General features: G+C 44.7%; 1 pseudogene; it reads left to right on the top strand.

Annotated features, from left to right (window-relative positions):
- The first annotated feature begins 645 nt into the window (after positions 1-645).
- Positions 646-6,631, top strand: LOC131540299 (neoverrucotoxin subunit alpha-like; annotated as a pseudogene).
- Positions 6,632-20,273: the final 13,642 nt, after the last annotated feature.

The raw sequence follows: 20,273 nt of genomic DNA, 5'->3' as shown, positions 1-20,273 counted from the left end.
GAGCCGCGGGATTTCATTAGAGATAATGAGTTAGACGGGAAAGACTGAACATCGTGTTGGTTTCATATAGATTACTTCATCACAGAATGTTTGTTTTCGATAAGACTTGCTTCATTCCAAAGTAGACTCTTCAATCTTTCTGTAGATTTAACTCCCATGTCTGTGTGTTGAGTATTTGCTGAGTTACAGTTCATTTTAGTGACTCGTTTCTAAAAGCGGAGAAGACAGAGAGCGCACCCTGTTTGTTTTCTTATTTTTCCAAAAGCACAAAGTTGTGTTGTTATTGTGAGTGTACACAAATAAAAGTAGACACTTAACAGTTTCGATCGATGTATAACACCTTATTTGTGTGACCAAAATCAACAGAGTATTTTTAGTGTCTTTTGCACTGATCTTAAAAAAACTGAGTTGATCTCGCCAGCAAGACAGCCAACCCCAGAGAGTTAACCAGGGCTTTGAACAGGTTCAAGGAACGAAAACGAAAACCGGAAACGAACAAAATTTTGACAGGAACAGAATCAGAAACAGAAAAGAAATCAAATTGTATAGTTCGGAACAGAATCGAAAATTTGAAATGGCCATTAACCAGTTAATAACGTTATTTTATTGTTCCATTTAATATTTGAAATTTGCTGTCAACCAATCATGAATTCCAGTAGTACGGCCTATGCAAATGTGAGCTGATGCATCCAACGAGTGAAAAACCCGCTCAGCTGAACTCATCATATGTTGGTAAGTCGCAATGGCAATGCACCGGCGTTAGTTTATCCAAGGACAGTGTAAGATGGATTCAACAGATCACACGCACCTGCAGCACTTTTTTTATTTTTATTTTTATTTTTTTATTATGCAAGTAAAGAATGTGACAATGTTTACATGTATCAAATGCATAACCCCATGGACCAAACATATAACATAAGACAAAGAGAAGTAAAAATAAACAACAAAAAACAAACTGATGGCAAACATTACAAGTCCATTCTGATTAACTCCTGTATTTGCATTCATATGTCTGTGAGCATGTATGTGTGTGTGTGTGCGCATACAGTGAGGAAAATAAGTATTTGAACACCCTGCTATTTTGCAAGTTCTCCCACTTAGTAATCAAGGAGGGGTCTGAAATTGTCATCGTAGGTGCATGTCCACTGTGAGAGACATAATCTAAAAAAAAAAAATCCAGAAATCACACTGTATGATTTTTTTTAACTATTTATTTGTATGATACAGCTGCAAATAAGTATTTGAACACCTGAGAAAATCAATGTTAATATTTGGTACAGTAGCCTTTGTTTGCAATTACAGAGGTCAAACGTTTCCTGTAGTTTTTCACCAGGTTTGCACACACTGCAGGAGGGATTTTGTCCCACTCCTCCACACAGATCTTCTCTAGATCAGTCAGGTTTCTGGCCTGTCGCTGAGAAACACAGAGTTTGAGCTCCCTCCAAAGATTCTCTATTGGGTTTAGGAGATTGAGGGAGAACTGAATGTCATGGTCAAGAAGATCCCTCAATTTTCTATTGAGGGAGAAGGAGCTGTAAAAATGACAGATAAGGATAAGGAAAAGGCTGAGAATATCACCTGCACATTTCATGGTGATGTCCATCTTGAGAAGAATCCCACCACATACATAGATGCCATAGAAGTGTACAAGCAGCTCCCCACTCTGCTGAAGAATAATCCAGAGAATGCAGATCCAATAAAAGTCTGGCTCTATCCTCTAAGTTTACTGAATACAAAAGCAGCTCAGTTGGAGAGAGAAATCAGCACACAAGTGATTTCCTACATTGAAGAGATGATGGAGAGGCTGGGGGAGGTAGAGAGGACATGCAATGACCTGTCCAGAAGAACAGAGGTAAATGTTTTCAGTGACATCAAAGAAAGGCTGCGCTCATTTCAGGATCCATTTAGCATTTACAACATGGTGCTCCAGAAAGCACTGGCTAGACTCTTGTCTGCCATTCGAGGAGGAGGTATGGAGGAACAATCCCTGGAAGACATCCTGAAGATACACAGCAGCTCCCCTTTTAATACTGACTTACTTAACCAATGGTTAGCTGATGCAAAGTCTGAACTTAACTTATTGAAAAATCACATCAAGACGCTGAATGAGATCAACATTGAAGATTCAGATGGGCTCAACGGCATCCTCCTTGATCCTGATATTGATGTCGTAGTGTGCTTGACCTTCACATCTCTAAAATATAAAGACCCATATCTTTCAATCCTGACAGAGTTTCTAAAATCTGACCAGTTTAAAGAGCTAGATGGAAGAAAAATTCTGCCTTCTGTGACATCAGATAGAAAGTGGTTCAAAGATCCTGATGTCATTGCAAAGATGAGAGAGAACTTAAGTCTCTTCAAGAGATTTTCAGAGGCCAATAAAAATTAGAAGAGAATCCGATTCATTATTTCTGCCATCTCCAATCCCTCCATTCCATGCTCCTCCATCTATCTGTATGAAAATGGGAAACTGACAGACACAAAGTTCCAGCCCGTGTCCAAGCCGCCCCAGGCAATATTGAAGAATATCCTGGGGCAAACTGTGTCCCTGAAACTGCAGATGTCCCCAACTGGAGAAACAGTGAAGTACAGAGTGGAGTACAAGCAGGTGAAAGCAGATTCTGGTGCTGAGGAACAGTCGCTTGTCATAGACACAGCTGATGAAGACTTCACGCTGACTGAATTGGTATCTGGAAAGCAGTACGTGATCCAATACAGGATAGTGGGTAAAGTGGGAGTGAGTGAAGCCAGTGAGACTGTCAGCCCTACACTCTCTTCAGGTAAGTGTCATCTGCACTTTTTTTGGAATAATTTCTTCTTTTTTTTTTACATTTCCTCAAACATTTGCTATGTTCAAACAATCAGCATTTATGATTATGTTTGAGACTACATTTAAAAGGTGTGACTACCAAACTGCCCTGTTCACACAGCAGCTACCATATTAATAACCACCCATTAGGTGTATTATGGTACACGGTGGGGATAGTACTTACTAACAAAGGCATAATCAAGATGCCATCATTCAGCTGTGGGTGATAAGGATGAGAGAGGATCAGTTTTTTTTTTACTAGGTCTGCGTGTTTGCCATGCATGTATCCATTTCCTCTGCTGTGTAGTATATGGAGTGTGGAGTCACCTGTATAAAAAAATTGACTTTATTTTTGTTACACTGTTCTTGCCACCACCATTTTAATATCTAACAGAGGCTCTTGAAATGAAATGAGATTTTTTGGTCTTGCTTTCATTTGTAAATATCTAAACTTTTTTATAAATATCTGGATCTAAATTCTTGAATCAAGATGCATTTACTTGAGAAGCAAAATGACTAAAGATATTAAGTACTGTTTTCTGATTTTATTATTATTATTATTATTATTATTATTTTAACATTTAGTTAGGTTTTACTAAAAAAAACAATTACCTGCCAGTGGGGTAAGAATCTGTCTTTAAGCACACCAGTTGATGGCTGTGACATAATCCTAATTCAAAGGCAAAACAAAACAAATCTAATTTGAGCAAGAAATAAAAACTTGTCCTATTTTTATTCTTTTATTATCTGTGTTTTGTCTTGTCACTGTCATTCTGTCATTCTTAATGTATTATATTATTATTATTTATATATTTATTTTTTTGCAACAAACTAGATACTAGCATTACTTCTGGAAACTCATCTGTAGCTCCTATATCATTGCATATCATTTGCTTTCTAGACAATGATGCATTTGATTATTAGACAATGAGTGCGTTTACATGGACCCTCTTAATGCGATTATAATGAGATTTTGGCGATATTGCGATTATGCTTTACCTCATGTAAACGCAATACTTCGATCTAAATAATACGATTAAGCTCATAAACGCAGCAAGCATAATCGTATTAACATAGGTGGCGTACGCCGATTTTAATCGGAATATACAGGCATGTAAACACCTTAATCGCAGTATTGCCGCTCTAAAGTGCGCATGCGTTTGTGACATATGAATAACGTGACACGCACCTGTAATAATCGGAGATTAGAAAGCGATGGAGGGAAGAAAGCATCGCATTCTGAGGAAAACACAACAAGCTGCCAGCAGTCTCTGTGCAACATGATCTCACAGAATTCCATGTAATGTTCACGGACTTAATTAACCTCCGAATCTGTGGTGGCATCACGGAATCGCCGAAAATTCCGTGATGGACTCACAGAAGTGATACCAATGTAAGTCAGTGACAGGCATCAGCCGTGCTCACGCCGCGAAACCAGTGAATCCGTGCATGGACCACGGCTTGATGCCTTCTGTGAGCCCATCATGGAATTTTCGGCGATTCCGTGATGCCACCACAGATTCGAGTTAAGTCCGTGAACATTACACGGAATTCTGTGAGATCAGGTTGCTCTGTTCCTTACCCTCATCCAGAAAGGACGAACAGAACGCGACGGCAGCGTATAGGCAAACAAATTCCATCATATTTTTATCATGGCGCCCGAAAAAGCGTGGAATACAGCGATACAAAATCATTATGCATTAGGCGTAAAAAGATTAAAACAGCGACCAGTAACTCTGCTCTTTCTGAGTCCATCATTTGTGCTGTCAGTGGGGTATGTGAATAATGGCAGTGAAAAATTAACCACAATTCTTAGCGAATAATAAGAATAATGGAAATTGCATGTAAACGGGAGTAAGAGCTTTGCTCTTGACATGTAAACATCAAAATACGATTAAGTCCTTACTCTGATTATTGGAAATAATCGCAATATTCGTGCGCATGTAAACGCAGTCATTGATGCACAGATCATGATTTTTTTTCATGGCTGATTCTGATTTTTAAGTCAATTTTACAGATTCTGATACCGATGTTTTTTTCTGTGTTTAAGCAAATTTATTAGTTGTTAATATGCTCTATAACAGGCAAACTAAATATTTTAAATTGGAGGCAACCACTGCATTTTCATGATCCAAACAAAATGCTACACACATGTAGCATGAACAGTTTTTTTTTTTTTTTTTTTTTTTTTTTATTTGAATTTGAATTTAGATTGTATAATTTCAAGAAAAAACAGAATGGTCTGACTTTAGATCTGTGAAATTGCTACATAAGACACCTGCTCAAAACAGCAGACGGGCTGAATGAGAATGCAAATTCACACTCTGACAGTAGGTGGCACTCATGGGACAGCAGTGATATAGAAGTTCCTTGGTTACCAACTTCAGAATATTTTCACACAAATTACATTTTGGTAAATGATTGGAAGGCAGTTTGGGTACAATTTTGAATAGCAAGATCAGCCAAAAAAAAAAAAATGGTTGCCGGTTGCTAATCGTGTGCAACAACTGGCCCATTCCAATGTATAGCCAGTTGACCAGTGCTTCTCTATTAGACAATATCAAAAAGTATATCTGCAGAGTTTTGTGCTTGAATGCACCTAAAGGAAACCACTGACACAGAAAAAAGTGAAAAAATCTTTCTTCTTTCTTTACTGAACATCTCAGCATAAAAAAAACAAACAAAAAAAACAATCAAATGCACTGTTGCACACTGTGGGATGTACTTTTATTACAATGATTTGTTTGTGTGTTTGTGCACTTGTTCACTACTCACTGCTGTGTGTGTGCACTTGGATGGGTTAAATGCAGCGCACCATTTCGAGTATGGGTCATTGACAATACGTCACGACTTAACTTAACTTAACTTATAGAGTGTATAGTCAAGTCACCATTATTTATATAGCGCTTTTAACAACACAGGGGCTGTGTTCGATATAGCATACTAGCTTACTGCATACTGCCTACTATTTTTTTAAAGAATAGTGTGTGAAACAGTATATAATAAGCAACAAATGATTCAAAGTAGTATGCTCAAGTGTTGTCACATGACAAACACAAACATTAATTCAGCACAGCTGTCAAGGTTCTTACCTTAGAAACAAATGTGCTAACCGTTCTTTTTACAAAAGCTTGTTAAAAAGGCTTCATACTAGTAAACAATGTATATAAACTATATTGCCCAATTTAACTCATTTCATAATTGATGAACTTCACATATTGGACAGAACGTCTCGGTTACGTACGTAACCCTCGTTCCCCTGATGGAGGGAACGGAAGCGTTATGTCGTGACGACATAGGGGATTTACTTGGAAGCCCCAATCATCTCTGACTTAAGAGAAAACGCCAATGAATATTGGCTAGTGGATTTTGCATACCTGCGCCACTCCCCATGCACACGGGTATAAATAGGCGGCAGGTGCATCCACTCATTAGGTTTTACACTGAGGGCGAGCGAGTCCCTGGCAACCAGCGATGGTTCGAGATTGTGGCATGGGGACATAACGTCTCCGTTCCCTCCATCAGGGAGCGAGGGTTACGTACGTAACCGAGACGTTCCCTATCTGTCGGTCACTACGAGTTATGTCGTGACGACAAAAGCGCCACAACCTGAACCCCGTCACAACCTTGTGGCATGCAGATGCTGACAAGCGAGCGCGTGACAGACAAATGCCATGCGAAAAGTCGCAACCTTCCCATCGCCCCAGCGCAAATTTGCTAATCTTGGTGCCCACAGGGACCACTGAGTACATCGCTGCTGGAGATAGCCAAGCCGCTGTTCCTTTCCCCACAGAAGTCGGAAGGGATTTCGACCTTCAATGAAAGATAGGGCCTGACAGAGGGCTCTGTCAAAGGGAAGACACGGGTTTACCATGAGGGAAACCTTACCGTGGTAGAATACACACATGGGATTACCCGCAGGGAATCAAGCCATATGGACACCTCGCCCAGTACAGGGGCTGACTGGAGACCCGGGCGAGCTAACACAAGTACTGGGCCAGGCATCAGACTGCTCCGCCCAGTCTGACTGCCGGGGGTGCTGAAGGAACTCCACCAGGGTTCGCCGTCCGGGGAACTGAACTGGAGGAGGAAAACGGCGCTCATATCCCTGGGTGAGAGGGAATGGCGCAGCAAGCATGACACCGGCCAGCTCTTCCTGCCACTTACCTGTTACCCAACACACGGGAAGAAACTGGCTCGACGCGGAGATTGTAAACTCTCGCGAAGGTGTTCGGTGTCGCCCAGCCCGCAGCTCTACAGATGTCTGCCAGAGAGGCGCCGTGCGCCAACGCATAGGAGGCAACACTCCGTGTGGAGTGACCCCTCACCCCCAGGGGGCACGGCTCGCCTTGGGATTGGTACGCCAAGGTGATGGCATCCACTATCCAGTGGGCCAACCTCTGCTTGGAGACAGCCTTCCCTGTCTGCTGACCTCCGTGGCAGACAAGTGCTGCTCAGAGCTTCTAAAGCTCTGGGTGCGGTCCACGTATATGCGCAATGCTCTTACGGGACACAGCAATGCCAAGGCTGGATCTGCCTCCTCCGAGGGCAGTGCTTGCAGGTTCACCACCTGATCGTGGAAGGGCGTGGTGGGAACCTTAGGCATGTATCCAGGCCAGGGTCTCAGGACAACGTGAGAGTAGACCGGCCCGAACACAAGGCACTCTTCGCTCACCGAAAATGCTTGGAGGTCCCCGACCCTCTTGATGGAAGTGATCGCGGTCAGGAGCGCTGTCTTAGCAGACAGGACTTAACCCTCTGGGGTCTGAGGTCATTTTGGGGCCCTTGAGATGTTTTGACATGCCCTGATATTTGTGCTTATTTCAGCTACTTAAAACATACTATTGACCAACATATAATTTTTTTTGTATTCAGCACAAACTGTGCTACAATAATATGTGACCAAGATGGATGTACATGTTTGCATTTTTTAGAAAAAAAATATTATGCGTGGTTAGTAAGTTTTGGGGGAAAAAAATGTAGCTGAAATAAGGCCATAAAACCCACACTAAATAGTCCTGAATAAGACTTTTGAGTAATCAGTCTTGTAGGCTAGAATATTTACTTCAAAATTATGTGAAAATCATTCTGCTTACTCATTCACAGAAAACAATATATTGATTTAAAATTTTCAAGACGTGTTTTGTGATCGAGGATCTATATGCGAGGGAGTGGTAATGGCCATGAATATTAAGTGAGTCTCACCTGAGAGACAAAGGGCCCTCCCCTAATGGCCCCTGATGGCCCATCAGTGTGACTGTGAGGCAGGTAAGGTTTTTTAAATTATTTGTATTTTATTTACAACACAGTATAATCAAAACATACATAATGAAGGTCAAAGACACATTATTGTGCACACTGATCTAACCACAGAGATGTGAACAGACTTTGAGTCATTCCTGCAACAGATTCTGTCTAACAAGTGAAACAAGTAAATCATACCTGATATTTACGTGTGTTATTTAAGTGTTTCTACTTCTTTCCATGGATTCAAGAAGAAAAAAAACAATCAGTAGAAAAGGAGCTTGTTTTGACATAGAATATCAGTGTAGTTGAACATCTGATGTTGGTGCAGCGCTCTCAGAGGAACACAGTTTGAAGAGACATCAGGATACATCAGGTGCTGGTATCTGATTCAATAAAATACAAACAAAAAAACATTTGTGAGCATGTTAATATCAGGAACATCTGTATATATATGTTTTGTAGCCATAGACTCACACATGCTTTGTACTATCATAAAAAAGAGAGAAATCTTATATCTGAGAAACTAATTATTATTGTTTAGCACTTTATTAAAATCTATTTCTGAACAGAGTAAGCTATTAATAATAAACATGTACTAAACATACTTAGACTCGTAGCATTCATCATGTTACAGTGTACACTCATATTACTTTTATATAGAGCATGAAAACATCATCGCGCTGTAAGAAATTTAAATACAATGAATTGCCTATCATATTCAAAATGTTTTACACGATTTCAAACATTGTTGTCAGGAATTATAGTTTGGGAAAAACCCAACTATAATTTTGTAGTCATATAGTCTAGTATGAATCATTTTATAGTAGTCTATGATATGATTGTGTAGCCACAGACTCAAGCATGCTTTGTACAATAAAAGGATGTACTTTGTATTATAAAAAATTATATTTTATATCTGAGAAACTAATTATTATTGTGCACGCTATTAAAATATATTTGTGAACAGAGTATTAATAATAAACATGGTCTAAACATTCTTAGACGCGTAGCATTCATCATGTTGTCGTTTGGGAAAAACCCAACTAGTAAAATGTGTTTAAGTTTATGTCACAATAAAACATTAACTAATGCAAAAAAAGAAACATTACTTACTCATCTCCTCTGCTGGATGAAATCGTGTTGTTCTTTCGAGGGAAATCCTGCCTTTACTCAGCGCGTCGTCTTCCAGAAACGAACAGTAGCCACCATGAAGGACCTCCTCTTTGTTTGTGTTGGGCGTTTGCACGCGCGCACTTACCACGTGGCTATTTGCATATGAACGGCGCGAGCCGAGCGGGGGCGGGATCACATTAGAGATAATGAGTCAGACTGGACAGACTGAACATCGTGTTGATTTCATACAGATTACTTCATCACAGAATGTTTGTTTTCGATAAGAAACTTTACTTTGCTTCCTTTCAAAGTATACACTTCAAGCTTTCTATAGATATAACTCCCATGTCTCTGTGTTGAGTATTCGCTGAGTTACAGATCATTTTAGTGACGCGTTTCTAAAAACAGTTCGCGGAGATGGAGAAGACAGAGAGCGCACGCTGTTTGTTTTATTATTTTTCCAAAAACACAAAGTTGTGTTGTTATTGTGAGTGTACCCAAAAAAAAGTAGACACTTAACAGTTTCGATTGATGTATAACACTGTAAGGAGGTAAATTATTTCCTTTATGAAAATAACTCCTCGTGAAGCCAAAACTTAGGAACTCTTACAATGCAAATGTCAGGCCACAAAACAAACTCTTCAATCAGGCTTTGATCTTTTTGTGAAGCCAAACACCCAGAAACCCTTACAATGCAAATGTCATGCCGCAAGACAATAAACTCTAATCAGACAAGAAGATCTGAGAGAAAGACCATTTGATCCACTCACCCATCCTCCCCCCCTGGGCTCATGGTACTGGTCACTGAAAAAACTCAAGTTGTGACTCTTACATAAATATTTACTATATCTTAAGAATTAATGATCTTAACCCCTTCATGTTTGGTATCATTTTAAAGGTCTCGGTGCGATGGGTAAACTGGTCTCAATTTCACAGTAGTCACTTATATTACGGGAAATATTGGAAACTTAAGTGAATTCTGTACCTCTGTTGTGGGGGCGGTCTCATTTCAAAACCTGATAAACATTGCTCTACAGGTGTGACCATTTGGGGCACGAGAACAGCTCCTACTGAGGTTTCTCATCCCCCATAGATCTAATCTGTTTTGGGGCAGAGAATAAATGTTTATGGGCCTTTTGTTCTGGTAGTATTTAAGGGAAAGTTGCAAATAAGTCGGGGCGATTTGTAGCCAGATCAGCCCGTAGTGTGGAGGGTATTTAATATGTTCCATACTATGCATCTTCTTCTTGAAGCCAGGTAAACATTTTGTTCTTAGATTCATCTTTGAACAACTGTTATGTATTTTCTTATTTTTGAATTGGCTTCTTATTGTTTTATTATGTAATTGGCGAGATACGTTTACCTGACTAATAATAAATTGTTATATTTGATTTATTCTGATCTCTTCTGAAATAATTTTTTCCAGTAGATTAATGGTAGAGGTATTTCCGCAAATCTGCGTTCAGGACAGATCACACCAAAGCACTAATGGATGAACCATGGGAGCACCATGAAGGAGACTTTGGATTTCTGACTGTCGCTGGCTTAACACGGTGTAGCTCTCGTGGTTATAGGAAAAATACACTCTTTGTTATGAGCATGCAGGTGCAGCTCACTTAAAGGTATTATAATCACTCTGCACCCTCTGAGTAAGTTCAGAACTGACGAGTTTGTGTCGTGGATTTACTAAATAATCGGCCGAAGTGTAATTCCTATGCGATACCTAGTCCCTAATGAACGAAGAATTGAAAGTATGAGATTTTCGGAATAATCAAATACCTAAGTTAATGTACAATCGATATCTGTGATCAGTTTAATTATAAATATTGTCTAAATTTAATGATCACTTGAAATTGGAGTCAGATCAAGCACGGAGTTAGACTAAAATTGAAACTAGATCCTGATAAATTCAGAAGCGCAAGTAAAAGACCGAACATGCATTAAACCTTCATCCAGGCCGCTGGATTCTGTTGTTTGGGCTAGCGGGTGGAGCCTTACAACACTTATTTGTGTGACCAAAATCAACAGAGTATTTTTAGTGTCTTTTGCACTGATCTAAAAAAAAACGAGTTGGTCTCGCCGGCGAGACAGCCGACCCCAGAGAGTTAAGCTCAACTGAGTCCAGCGGCTCAAAGGCACCCCTCTGAAGCCCCCAGGACAATAGAGAGATCCCAGGCGGCAAGCAGGGGTGGTCTAAGAGGATTTAACCTTTTAGCACCCCCCAGGAACCTAACGATGAGATCGTGCTTTCCCAGGGACCGACCGTCCACTGCATAACGATGTGCTGCGACAGCAGCCACATACACTTTCAAGGTGGAGGTTGACCGCCTACGCTCCAACCTTCTTGCAGGAAAAAAAGCACTACTCCAATCGTGCATCTACGGGGTCTTCTCAGCGAGAAGAACACCAGTTCACGAACAGACTCCATTCAGCGCATAGGCCTGCCTCGAAGAGGGAGCTCTAGCCTGAGTGATCGTGTTAACCACTGCTGGTGACAGATCAGCTAAGTCTGCCGCGTCCCGTCCAGGAGCCACACATGGAGGTCCCAGAGATCTGGACGTGGGTGCCAAATGGTGCCGGGCCCCTGAGAAAGGAGGTCCTTCCTCAGAGGGATGCGCCCGGAGGAGCTGTCATGAGGAACGTGAGTTCCGAAAGCCAGGTCCGGGTGGGCCAATAAGGTGCAACCAGCAAGACCTGCTCCTCGTCCTCCCTGACCTTGCACAGTGTCTGTGCGAGAAGGCTCACTGGGGGAAACGCATACTTGCGAAGAGCCTGAGGCCAGCTGTGTGCCAGTGCATCCGAGCCGAGGGCCTCGGTCGGGGAGTAATACAGCTGGCAGTGGGAGGGCTCGCGGGAAGCAAACCGATTCCCCGAATCGACTCCAGCTCAGCCGGATCGTCTCAGGATGGAGTCGCCATTCTCCGGGGAACGTGAGCTGTTGTGAGAGCGCATCGGCCGCATGATTGAGCTCCCCCGGAATATGTACAGCACGCAGTGACTTGAGCCGCGTCTGACTCCAGAGGAGAAGATGGTGGGTGAGCTGTGACATGCGACATGATTGTACACCTCCCAACCGGTTGATGTACGAGACAGTCACAGTGTTGTCCGTACGGACCAACACATGTTTGCCGAGCAGCAGTGGCCGGAACTGCCGCAAGGCCAGATGCACTGCCAACAATTCTAGGCAGTTGATGTGCCAAAGCAGACGAGGCCCTGTCTAGGGCCCCGAGGCTGCCTGCCCGTTGCATGTTCTAGGGGCACCCCGGCCCGTAGAAAGGCAAGGTCCGTCCAGGGGCTGAAGGAGCGGCGACACTCCTGTGTGATGTTCACACGAAGTGTACCGCGACGCCATGCCCACCTCAGGACTAGGGAGTGCAACCAGTGCTGAAGTGGTCTCATATGAAGCAATCCGAGCGGCGTGACTGCGGCTGCGGATGCCATATGCCCCAGGAGCCTCTGAAAAGGGTTTCAGTGGTACCACCGTCCTGCCTCTGAAGGAACTCGGGCAGGTCAGCACGGACTGGGCACGCTCGTTGGTGAGACGCGCCGCCACACTCACCGAGTCTAACTCCATACTGAGAAAAGAGTTTCTCTGCACGAGGGAGAGCTTGCTCTTTTCCCAGTTGACCTGAAGCCCCAACTGGCTGAGTGCTGAAGCACTGGGTCCCTGTGATCACACAACTGTTCTCGCACGCGAGCCATGCTCGAGCTAGTTGAGGATCCTGATGCCCACTTCCCGTAGCGGGGCAAGGGCGCCCTCCATGCCTTCGCGAAGACACGGGGGGGGACAGGGACAGCCCAAAGGGGAGGACCCTGTACTGCCATGCCCGACCCTCGAACGCAAACCGTAGGAACGGTCTGTGTCGCGGAAGGATCGAAACATGAAAGTAAACGTCCTTCGGGTCGATCGCTGCAAACCAATCCTGGGGCTGGATGCATTTGATATGCGCCTGTTTGTCAGCATCTTGAACGGGAGCCTGTGCATGACCCGGTTCAAGACTCGCTGGTCCACCGCCTTTCCTGGGTACGATGAAGTAAGGGCTGTAAAACCCTGCCTCATCTCGGCTGGAGGGACCGGCCCGAGGGAGGCAGCGCCGCCGAATCTTCATCCTCAGAGGACGATTGCCCATCCCCCGATGCTGCGATCGACATCTGATCCTCTATCGGCACACTGAATGAAATGCTGGGCACGCCGTGAGACGGCACAGCAGAATCACAGGGGAGGCGCACAGAACAGCTGTTGCGGGAGGAGTGAGAGGTCCGTGGGGACTGGCATGGCGGAAAGGCTCTCACTGTAACCCTCAGATCGCCCAGAGGCACTAGCCGATGGTTTTCTGCTCGTGGCAGAGAATCCAGCGCGGGTAGTGACAGGGAGCCCCTCCCATCCCCGTGAGGAGAGAGAGGCACGATCGCAGCGCTGCCATGGTTACACGCTCAGAGCGAACGCATAAACCATCCACGAACGCAGCTTCAGTGCGCTGGATGCCCAGACACTGAAGACAACGATCGTGGCCGTGGACGGAGGATAGGAAATGACCGCAACCAAGAGGACACTTTGCTCTTTTAGGAAATCCGCTCTTTTAGTTTAAGTGCCCAGGGGAAATCGCTGCAAACAGGGACACCTCTGTTCGCACCATAACGCCAACCAGAACAGCTTCCAGACAGAAGATGAATAGATCTTTGTGGAGATCAACACGTTCATCCACTCGGCTCCGAAGCAAAAATCTAATGAGTGGACGCACCTGCCGCCTATTTATACCCGTGTGCACGGGGAGTGGCGCAGGTATGCAAAATCCACTAGCCAATATTCATTGGTGTTTTCTCTTAAGATAGGGATGATTAGGGCTTCCAAGTAAAAAATTCTGCTGCACTTAAGGTTCCTAAGAGCACAGTGGCCTCCATAATCCTTAAATGGAAGGCGTTTGGGACGACCAGAACCCTTCCTAGAGCTGGCCGTCCGGCCAAACTGAGCTATCGGGGGAGAAGAGCCTTGGTGAGAGAGGTAAAGAAGAACCCAAAGATCACTGTGGCTGAGCTCCAGAGATGCAGTCGGGAGATGGGAGAAAGTTGTAGAAAGTCAACCATCACTGCAGCCCTCCACCAGTCGGGGCTTTATGGCAGAGTGGCCCGACGGAAGCCTCTCCTCAGTGCAAGACACATGAAAGCCTGCATGGGTTTGCTAAAAACACCTGAAGGACTCCAAGATGGTGAGAAATAAGATTCTCTGGTCTGATGAGACCAAGATATAACTTTCTTGGCCTTAATTCTAAGCGGTATGTGTGGAGAAAACCAGGCACTGCTCATCACCTGTCCAATACAGTCCCAACAGTGAAGCATGGTGGTGGCAGCATCATGCTGTGGGGTGTTTTCAGCTGCAGGGACAGGACGACTGGTTGCAATCGAGGGAAAGATGAATGCGGCCAAGTACAGGGATATCCTGGATGAAAACCTTCTCCAGAGTGCTCAGGACCTCTGACTGGGCCGAAGGTTTACCTTTCAACAAGACAGTGACCCAGTAACACAGCTAAAATAACGAAGGAGTGGCTTCACAACAACTCCGTGACTGTTCTTGAATGGCCCAGCCAGAGCCCTGACTTAAAGCCAATTGAGCATCTCTGGAGAGACCTAAAAATGGCTGTCTACCAACGTTTACCATCCAACCTGACAGAACTGGAGAGGATCTGCAAGGAGGAATGGCAGAGGATCCCCAAATCCAGGTGTGAAAAACTTGTTGCATCTTTCCCAAAAAGACTCATGGCTGTATTAGATCAAAAGGGTGCTTCTGCTAAATACTGAGCATAGGGTCTGAATACTTAGGACCATGTGATATTTCGTTTTTCTTTTTTAATAAATCTGCAAAAATGTCAACAATTGTGTTTTTCTGTCAATATGGGGTATTGTGTGTACATTAATGAGGGAAAAAAAATGAACTTAAATGATTTTAGCAAATGGCTGCAATATAACAAAGAGTGAAAAATTGAAGGGGGTCTGAATACTTTCCGTACCCACTGTATGTTTCCCACGGACCAGTCGAAGATCGCCTTTGTGGTTACCTCCCTCACAGGTCTTGCACTCCGATGGGCTGAAACCATACTAAACCAGGCCGGACCCGTTACTCAAACGTTCTCCAACTTCATCCACCACTTTAGGGAAGTGTTTAGCAGCTCACCAGGAGACTCATCCATGGGAGAAAAACTTTACCAACTTCGACAAGGTACGATGACCATTCACCAATATGCGCTCCAATTCCGAACCCTCGCAGCAGCCAGCGGCTGGAATGAGCCGTCTTTGATTACAGCTTTCCGACAAGGACTCAACTCTCACCTACACCTTCATCTCAGTGCATACGACGACATGTATGGCTTAAAAAAATTCATCTAACTGGCCATCCAGTGTTCCAACCGTATTCAATCCTGCGCCACTGACCCCTCCACAGCCATTGCCACTCCTCCTCCACGCCGACCAGAGACCAGTGACCCTCCAGAACCAATGCAAACAGACTCAACTCGCCTTTCACTACAAGAAAGACAAAGACGGATCACCAAGGGGTTATGTTTGTACTGTGGCGCTAGTGGACATAGGATCCTGGAGTGCCCTCTTCGTCCTCCTCGGGCCCTGGTGAGTTCCGTACTCTCCCCTTCAACAAACTAAACCCTCTCTCAACATGTGCTCAGCTTACTGCCAACTCCTGTGTAATTACAGTTACCGTCCTCCTCGACTCTGGCTCTGCGGGAAACTTCATCTCTGGAGACCTCATCCAGCAGCTCTGGCTCCCGACCTTGGTCACGGAGACTGCCTACGAGGTCCAATCAATAACTGGCAAACCCCTAACAAGACGTCACGTCCGCCACAGTGTAGGACCCTTACGACTACAGATTGGGCAATTACATCAGGAGGGACTCCACTTACTGGTTCTGGAGGGTTCCACTGTGGATATCATCCTTGGCCGCCCATGGCTGGTGCAGCATGATCCCCATCTATCCTGGAGAACAGGAGAAGTCCTAAAGTGGGGCAAGAGCTGTTTTCCCTCACTGTTTTCCTAAGTTACCACGACCTTCCTTCGTGGATCCCGTACAACTTTCAGTTCATACGACCTCCATAGAGAGCCCGGTTGAGAAACTATCCATTGAATTCCATCCTATTATGCCCACTTTAGTGATGTAAGGTCCACAAATTTGGTCCAAGGACGGTATCCAATCGTGGGTGAAGGTTTCCTGCGTGTTCGGCCTTTTCAACGCGCAAAGTTATTCAGTCTAGGTTAACTTCAAATCTGACTCCATTTTAATATCTAATCTGACTCCATTTTATTATAACCTCGAATTTAGGTTGAAATGAAAATTGGTTGTTTGTCTATTTCTAATTAGTATTCTTCTGATATCTGATTATTCTGGTGACTCTTTACTTTATATTTTACTCGTTCATACAGGTGCTCATGTCTCTAACAAGGATACAACGTATTCTACTAGAGTCAATAATTACAGAGTAAAACAGAATAAGATCAAATGTAACAATTTATTATCAGTCAGGTAAATATGTATTATGTCAATTACATAGCCAATTCAGAGATATCAAATCATATCAATACAAAACATTGAATTCTCAAAGATAAATCTACGAGTAAAAGATGCATACCTGACTTTATAGAAATATATAGTGTGAAGTATAGAGAACACACTACGGGCTTCTGGCTACAGATCACCCTGATCCTTTTTCAACATTTCCTCAAGTACCTCAGACCAAGACCAACATCCCCCGAGATGGAGACAGGAGCTAACGATTGGAATTTGCATTGACGAGTTAACACCTTTTGGGACAAAAGGTAATTTTGCATGAAAACCACTTGAAACTGACCTGCCCTCTACAGTATGTAAAATCTCTCTAAACTCTTAGGATCTGTATTACCTTTTAGTTTACTTAAAAGAATGAGACCATTGTACCAGTTGCCCTGAGACAATTCAAATGATACCAAACATGACTGTTAATATCACTTGCATTAATGTAGAACATTATATTCCACTATTGACCATTCTGAGTGAGTTGAGTGAAGGGAAGGATGGGTGAGGGGAAGGAAGGGGTTGGAAATGCACTGATGCATATGTGAGAGAGGCGTTTTCCTGCATTTTCTCTCAGTGGGATGTGGAGACAGATGTCTGTATGTTAATAAACCGTGTTGGTGTTGTCCATCTCAGAAGTTCAAAGTGTCTGAGGTTCTGTAATTCTTACAGTGACATCTTCTGTCCCAAGAAAGCTGCCTAGCTACCACCGCATCGGCCATGGGATTGCGCGATCGACCTCATACCGGGTGAGCCAGTACCGCATGGGAGAATTTATCCACTAACACCCCCCGAACAGAAGGCCATGGAGGGGTACATTGAGGAGGCATTACACCAAGGTTACATAGTTCCATCTCCCTCCCTTGCTGCTTCCAGATTCTTCTTTGTGGCCAAGAAGGACAGTGGCCTAAGACCCTGCATCGATTACTGGAAGCTCAATGAAATTACGGTCAAGTTCAGATATCCTCTTCCCCTTGTCCCAACTGCTCTGGAACAACTTCGCGGTGCCACTATATTCACGAAGCTGGACCTCTGCAGCGCCTACAACCTAATTCGCATTCATAAAGGGGATGAGTGTAAGACCGCCTTTGTGACCCCCACCGGTCACTACGAGTACCGGGTAATGCCATATGGGTTAGTCAATGCTCCTTCAGTCTTCCAAGGATTCATGCATGAGATGCTCCGGGAGTTCCTTCACCGCTTTGTAATCGTTTACATAGACGACATCCTCATCTACTCCCGGAGCCTGGCCGAACATCGCCAACACGTTGCAGAGGTCCTCCAACGTTTACGAGAATACCACCTATATCTCAAGGCAGAGAAATCACCACCTCCCAAACTCCATCCATGCGCCTACTTCTCCCGGAAACTCAGCCCGGCGGAGAGAAATTACGACATCGGCAACCGTGAATTACTAGCCATCAAGCTCACTTTGGAAGAATGGAGGCACTGGTTGGAGGGGGCTGTTCATCCTTTCCTAGTCTTAACATATCACAAAAATCTGCAATATCTCCGCGAGGCTAAGCGGCTAAATCCTAGACAAGCTAGATGCGCACTTTTCTTCACCCGATTCCAATTCAAAATCTCCTATCGTCCTGGTTCCAAAAATGTCAAGGCGGACGCCCTGTCCCGCATCCATAACCCCGAAGACAATAATGAAGAACCGGAAAGGATTTTACCCACAGAGATCATCTCCAGCCCCATTCAATAGACCTCTCCACCAGTCGCCTCTACCACTCCACCTGCCAATCCGCCGGGCTGTCCTCCTGATCACAAATATGTCCCGAGAACTCAACGCATTCCTCTAATCCAAACCACTCATACCTCCCTTGGTACTGGCCACCTAGGGGCCAACGCTACTCTCTTGCTGCTACAAGATCGCTTCTGGTGGCCCAATATGGCCAGGGATGTGAGAAGGTTATCCTGTAGCTCAAATAGTAGAGCATGGCGCTAGCAATGCCAAGATCATGGGTTCGATTCCCAGGGAAAGCAAGAGCTGATAAAATGTAAAAACTGTACCTTGAATGCAATGTAAGTCGCTTTGGATAAAAGCGTCTGCTAAATGCATAAATGTAAATGTAAAGGTTTGTACAAGGCTGCCCTGACTGCGCCATCTCCAAAAGCCCCCGGCATCTTCCCACAAGAAAGTTTCTTCCACTACCCATACCTCACCACCCTTGGTCACACCTAGGAGTGGATTTCATCATGGATTTGCCAGCTTCTGATGGAAATACATGCATCCTCGTCATTATAGACCGATTTTCCAAGTTCTGCCATCTCATACCCCTTGTAGGCCTTCCCATGGCACTTCAAACAGCAGAACTCCTATTCAACCATATATTCCGTTACTATGGTATCCCTGAAGATATCGTATCGGACAGAGGACCCCAATTCATTTCCTCGAGTCTGGAAGGCATTCTGCTCCCTCCTAGGTATGACCGTAAGTCTCTCTTCTGGTTACCATCCGCAGTCGAACGGGCAGACCGAACGAAAGATCCAGGAAGTGGGGCGCTTCCTGAGAACCTTCTGCTATGGTCGCCAGGACTCTTGGAACCAGTTCCTAGGCTGGGCCGAGTACGCCCAGAATTCCCTATGCCAGAGCTCTACTGGACTCACTCCCTTCCAGTGCGTACTCGGTTTCCAGCCTCCCCTGTTTCCCTGGTCAGGAGAACCATCAGACGTCCCCGCTATCGACTACTGGTTCCGAGAGAGCAAGAGAGTCTGGGACACAGCACACCACCAGCTCCAGGAGGCAGTGCGCAGACAACGAATAGCAGCAGACGTCCGAAGATCCGCCAATCCCGAATACCAACCAGGACAAAAGGTCTGGCTGTCCACTAGGGACATCAAGCTGCTCCTGCCTAGCAGGAAACTCAGTCCCAGATTCGTTGGCCCCTTCACTATCCTGGAACGCATAAACCCCATCACATACAAACTACAATTATCTCCACAATACAAAATTCACCCCACCTTCCATGTGTCCCTACTTAAACACTTCTCTCCTCCTGTTTCCCCAGGGTCTGACCAGACTGAAGAACCCCCTCTCCCACTCATCTTGGACGAAGGAGCCGTATACCGAGTCAAGGAGATACTGGAATCCCGGCGCCGTGGTGGCAAACTAGAATACCTCGTGGACTGGGAGGGTTACGGTCCTGAAGAACGCTCATGGGTGCCTAGAGATGACATCCTGGACCCAACACTCCTCGAAGAATTCCACTCGGCACACCCCGATCGCCCAGCACCCCGAGGCCGGGGCAGACCACCATGACGCCGAGGGCGGCCCTCAGGAGCGTGCCGTGGAGAGGGGGGTACTGTCACGGATCGGCCAGGCCCTGTTCTCCACCAATCACAACGATCCACATCACCCGAGTACTAATCGTGCTCACCTGCACCTTATCACCACAGTCATCAACTCCAGCTTATAAGCCCTCACCTTCAGCCACTCTAACTGTCCGATCTCATAATCACGACGTGGACTCGAACCCCTTGAGAACTACTCTAAGTATATCCTTTGAAAATCGATACTTACCCTTTGTGCCTTACCTCCTGTC

Source organism: Onychostoma macrolepis, chromosome 05 (assembly GCF_012432095.1).
Source record: "Onychostoma macrolepis isolate SWU-2019 chromosome 05, ASM1243209v1, whole genome shotgun sequence".
Taxonomy (NCBI): Eukaryota; Metazoa; Chordata; class Actinopteri; order Cypriniformes; family Cyprinidae; genus Onychostoma; species Onychostoma macrolepis.
Note: the sequence above shows the minus strand (reverse complement) of the source record. Positions and strands in the feature narration are given on the sequence as shown.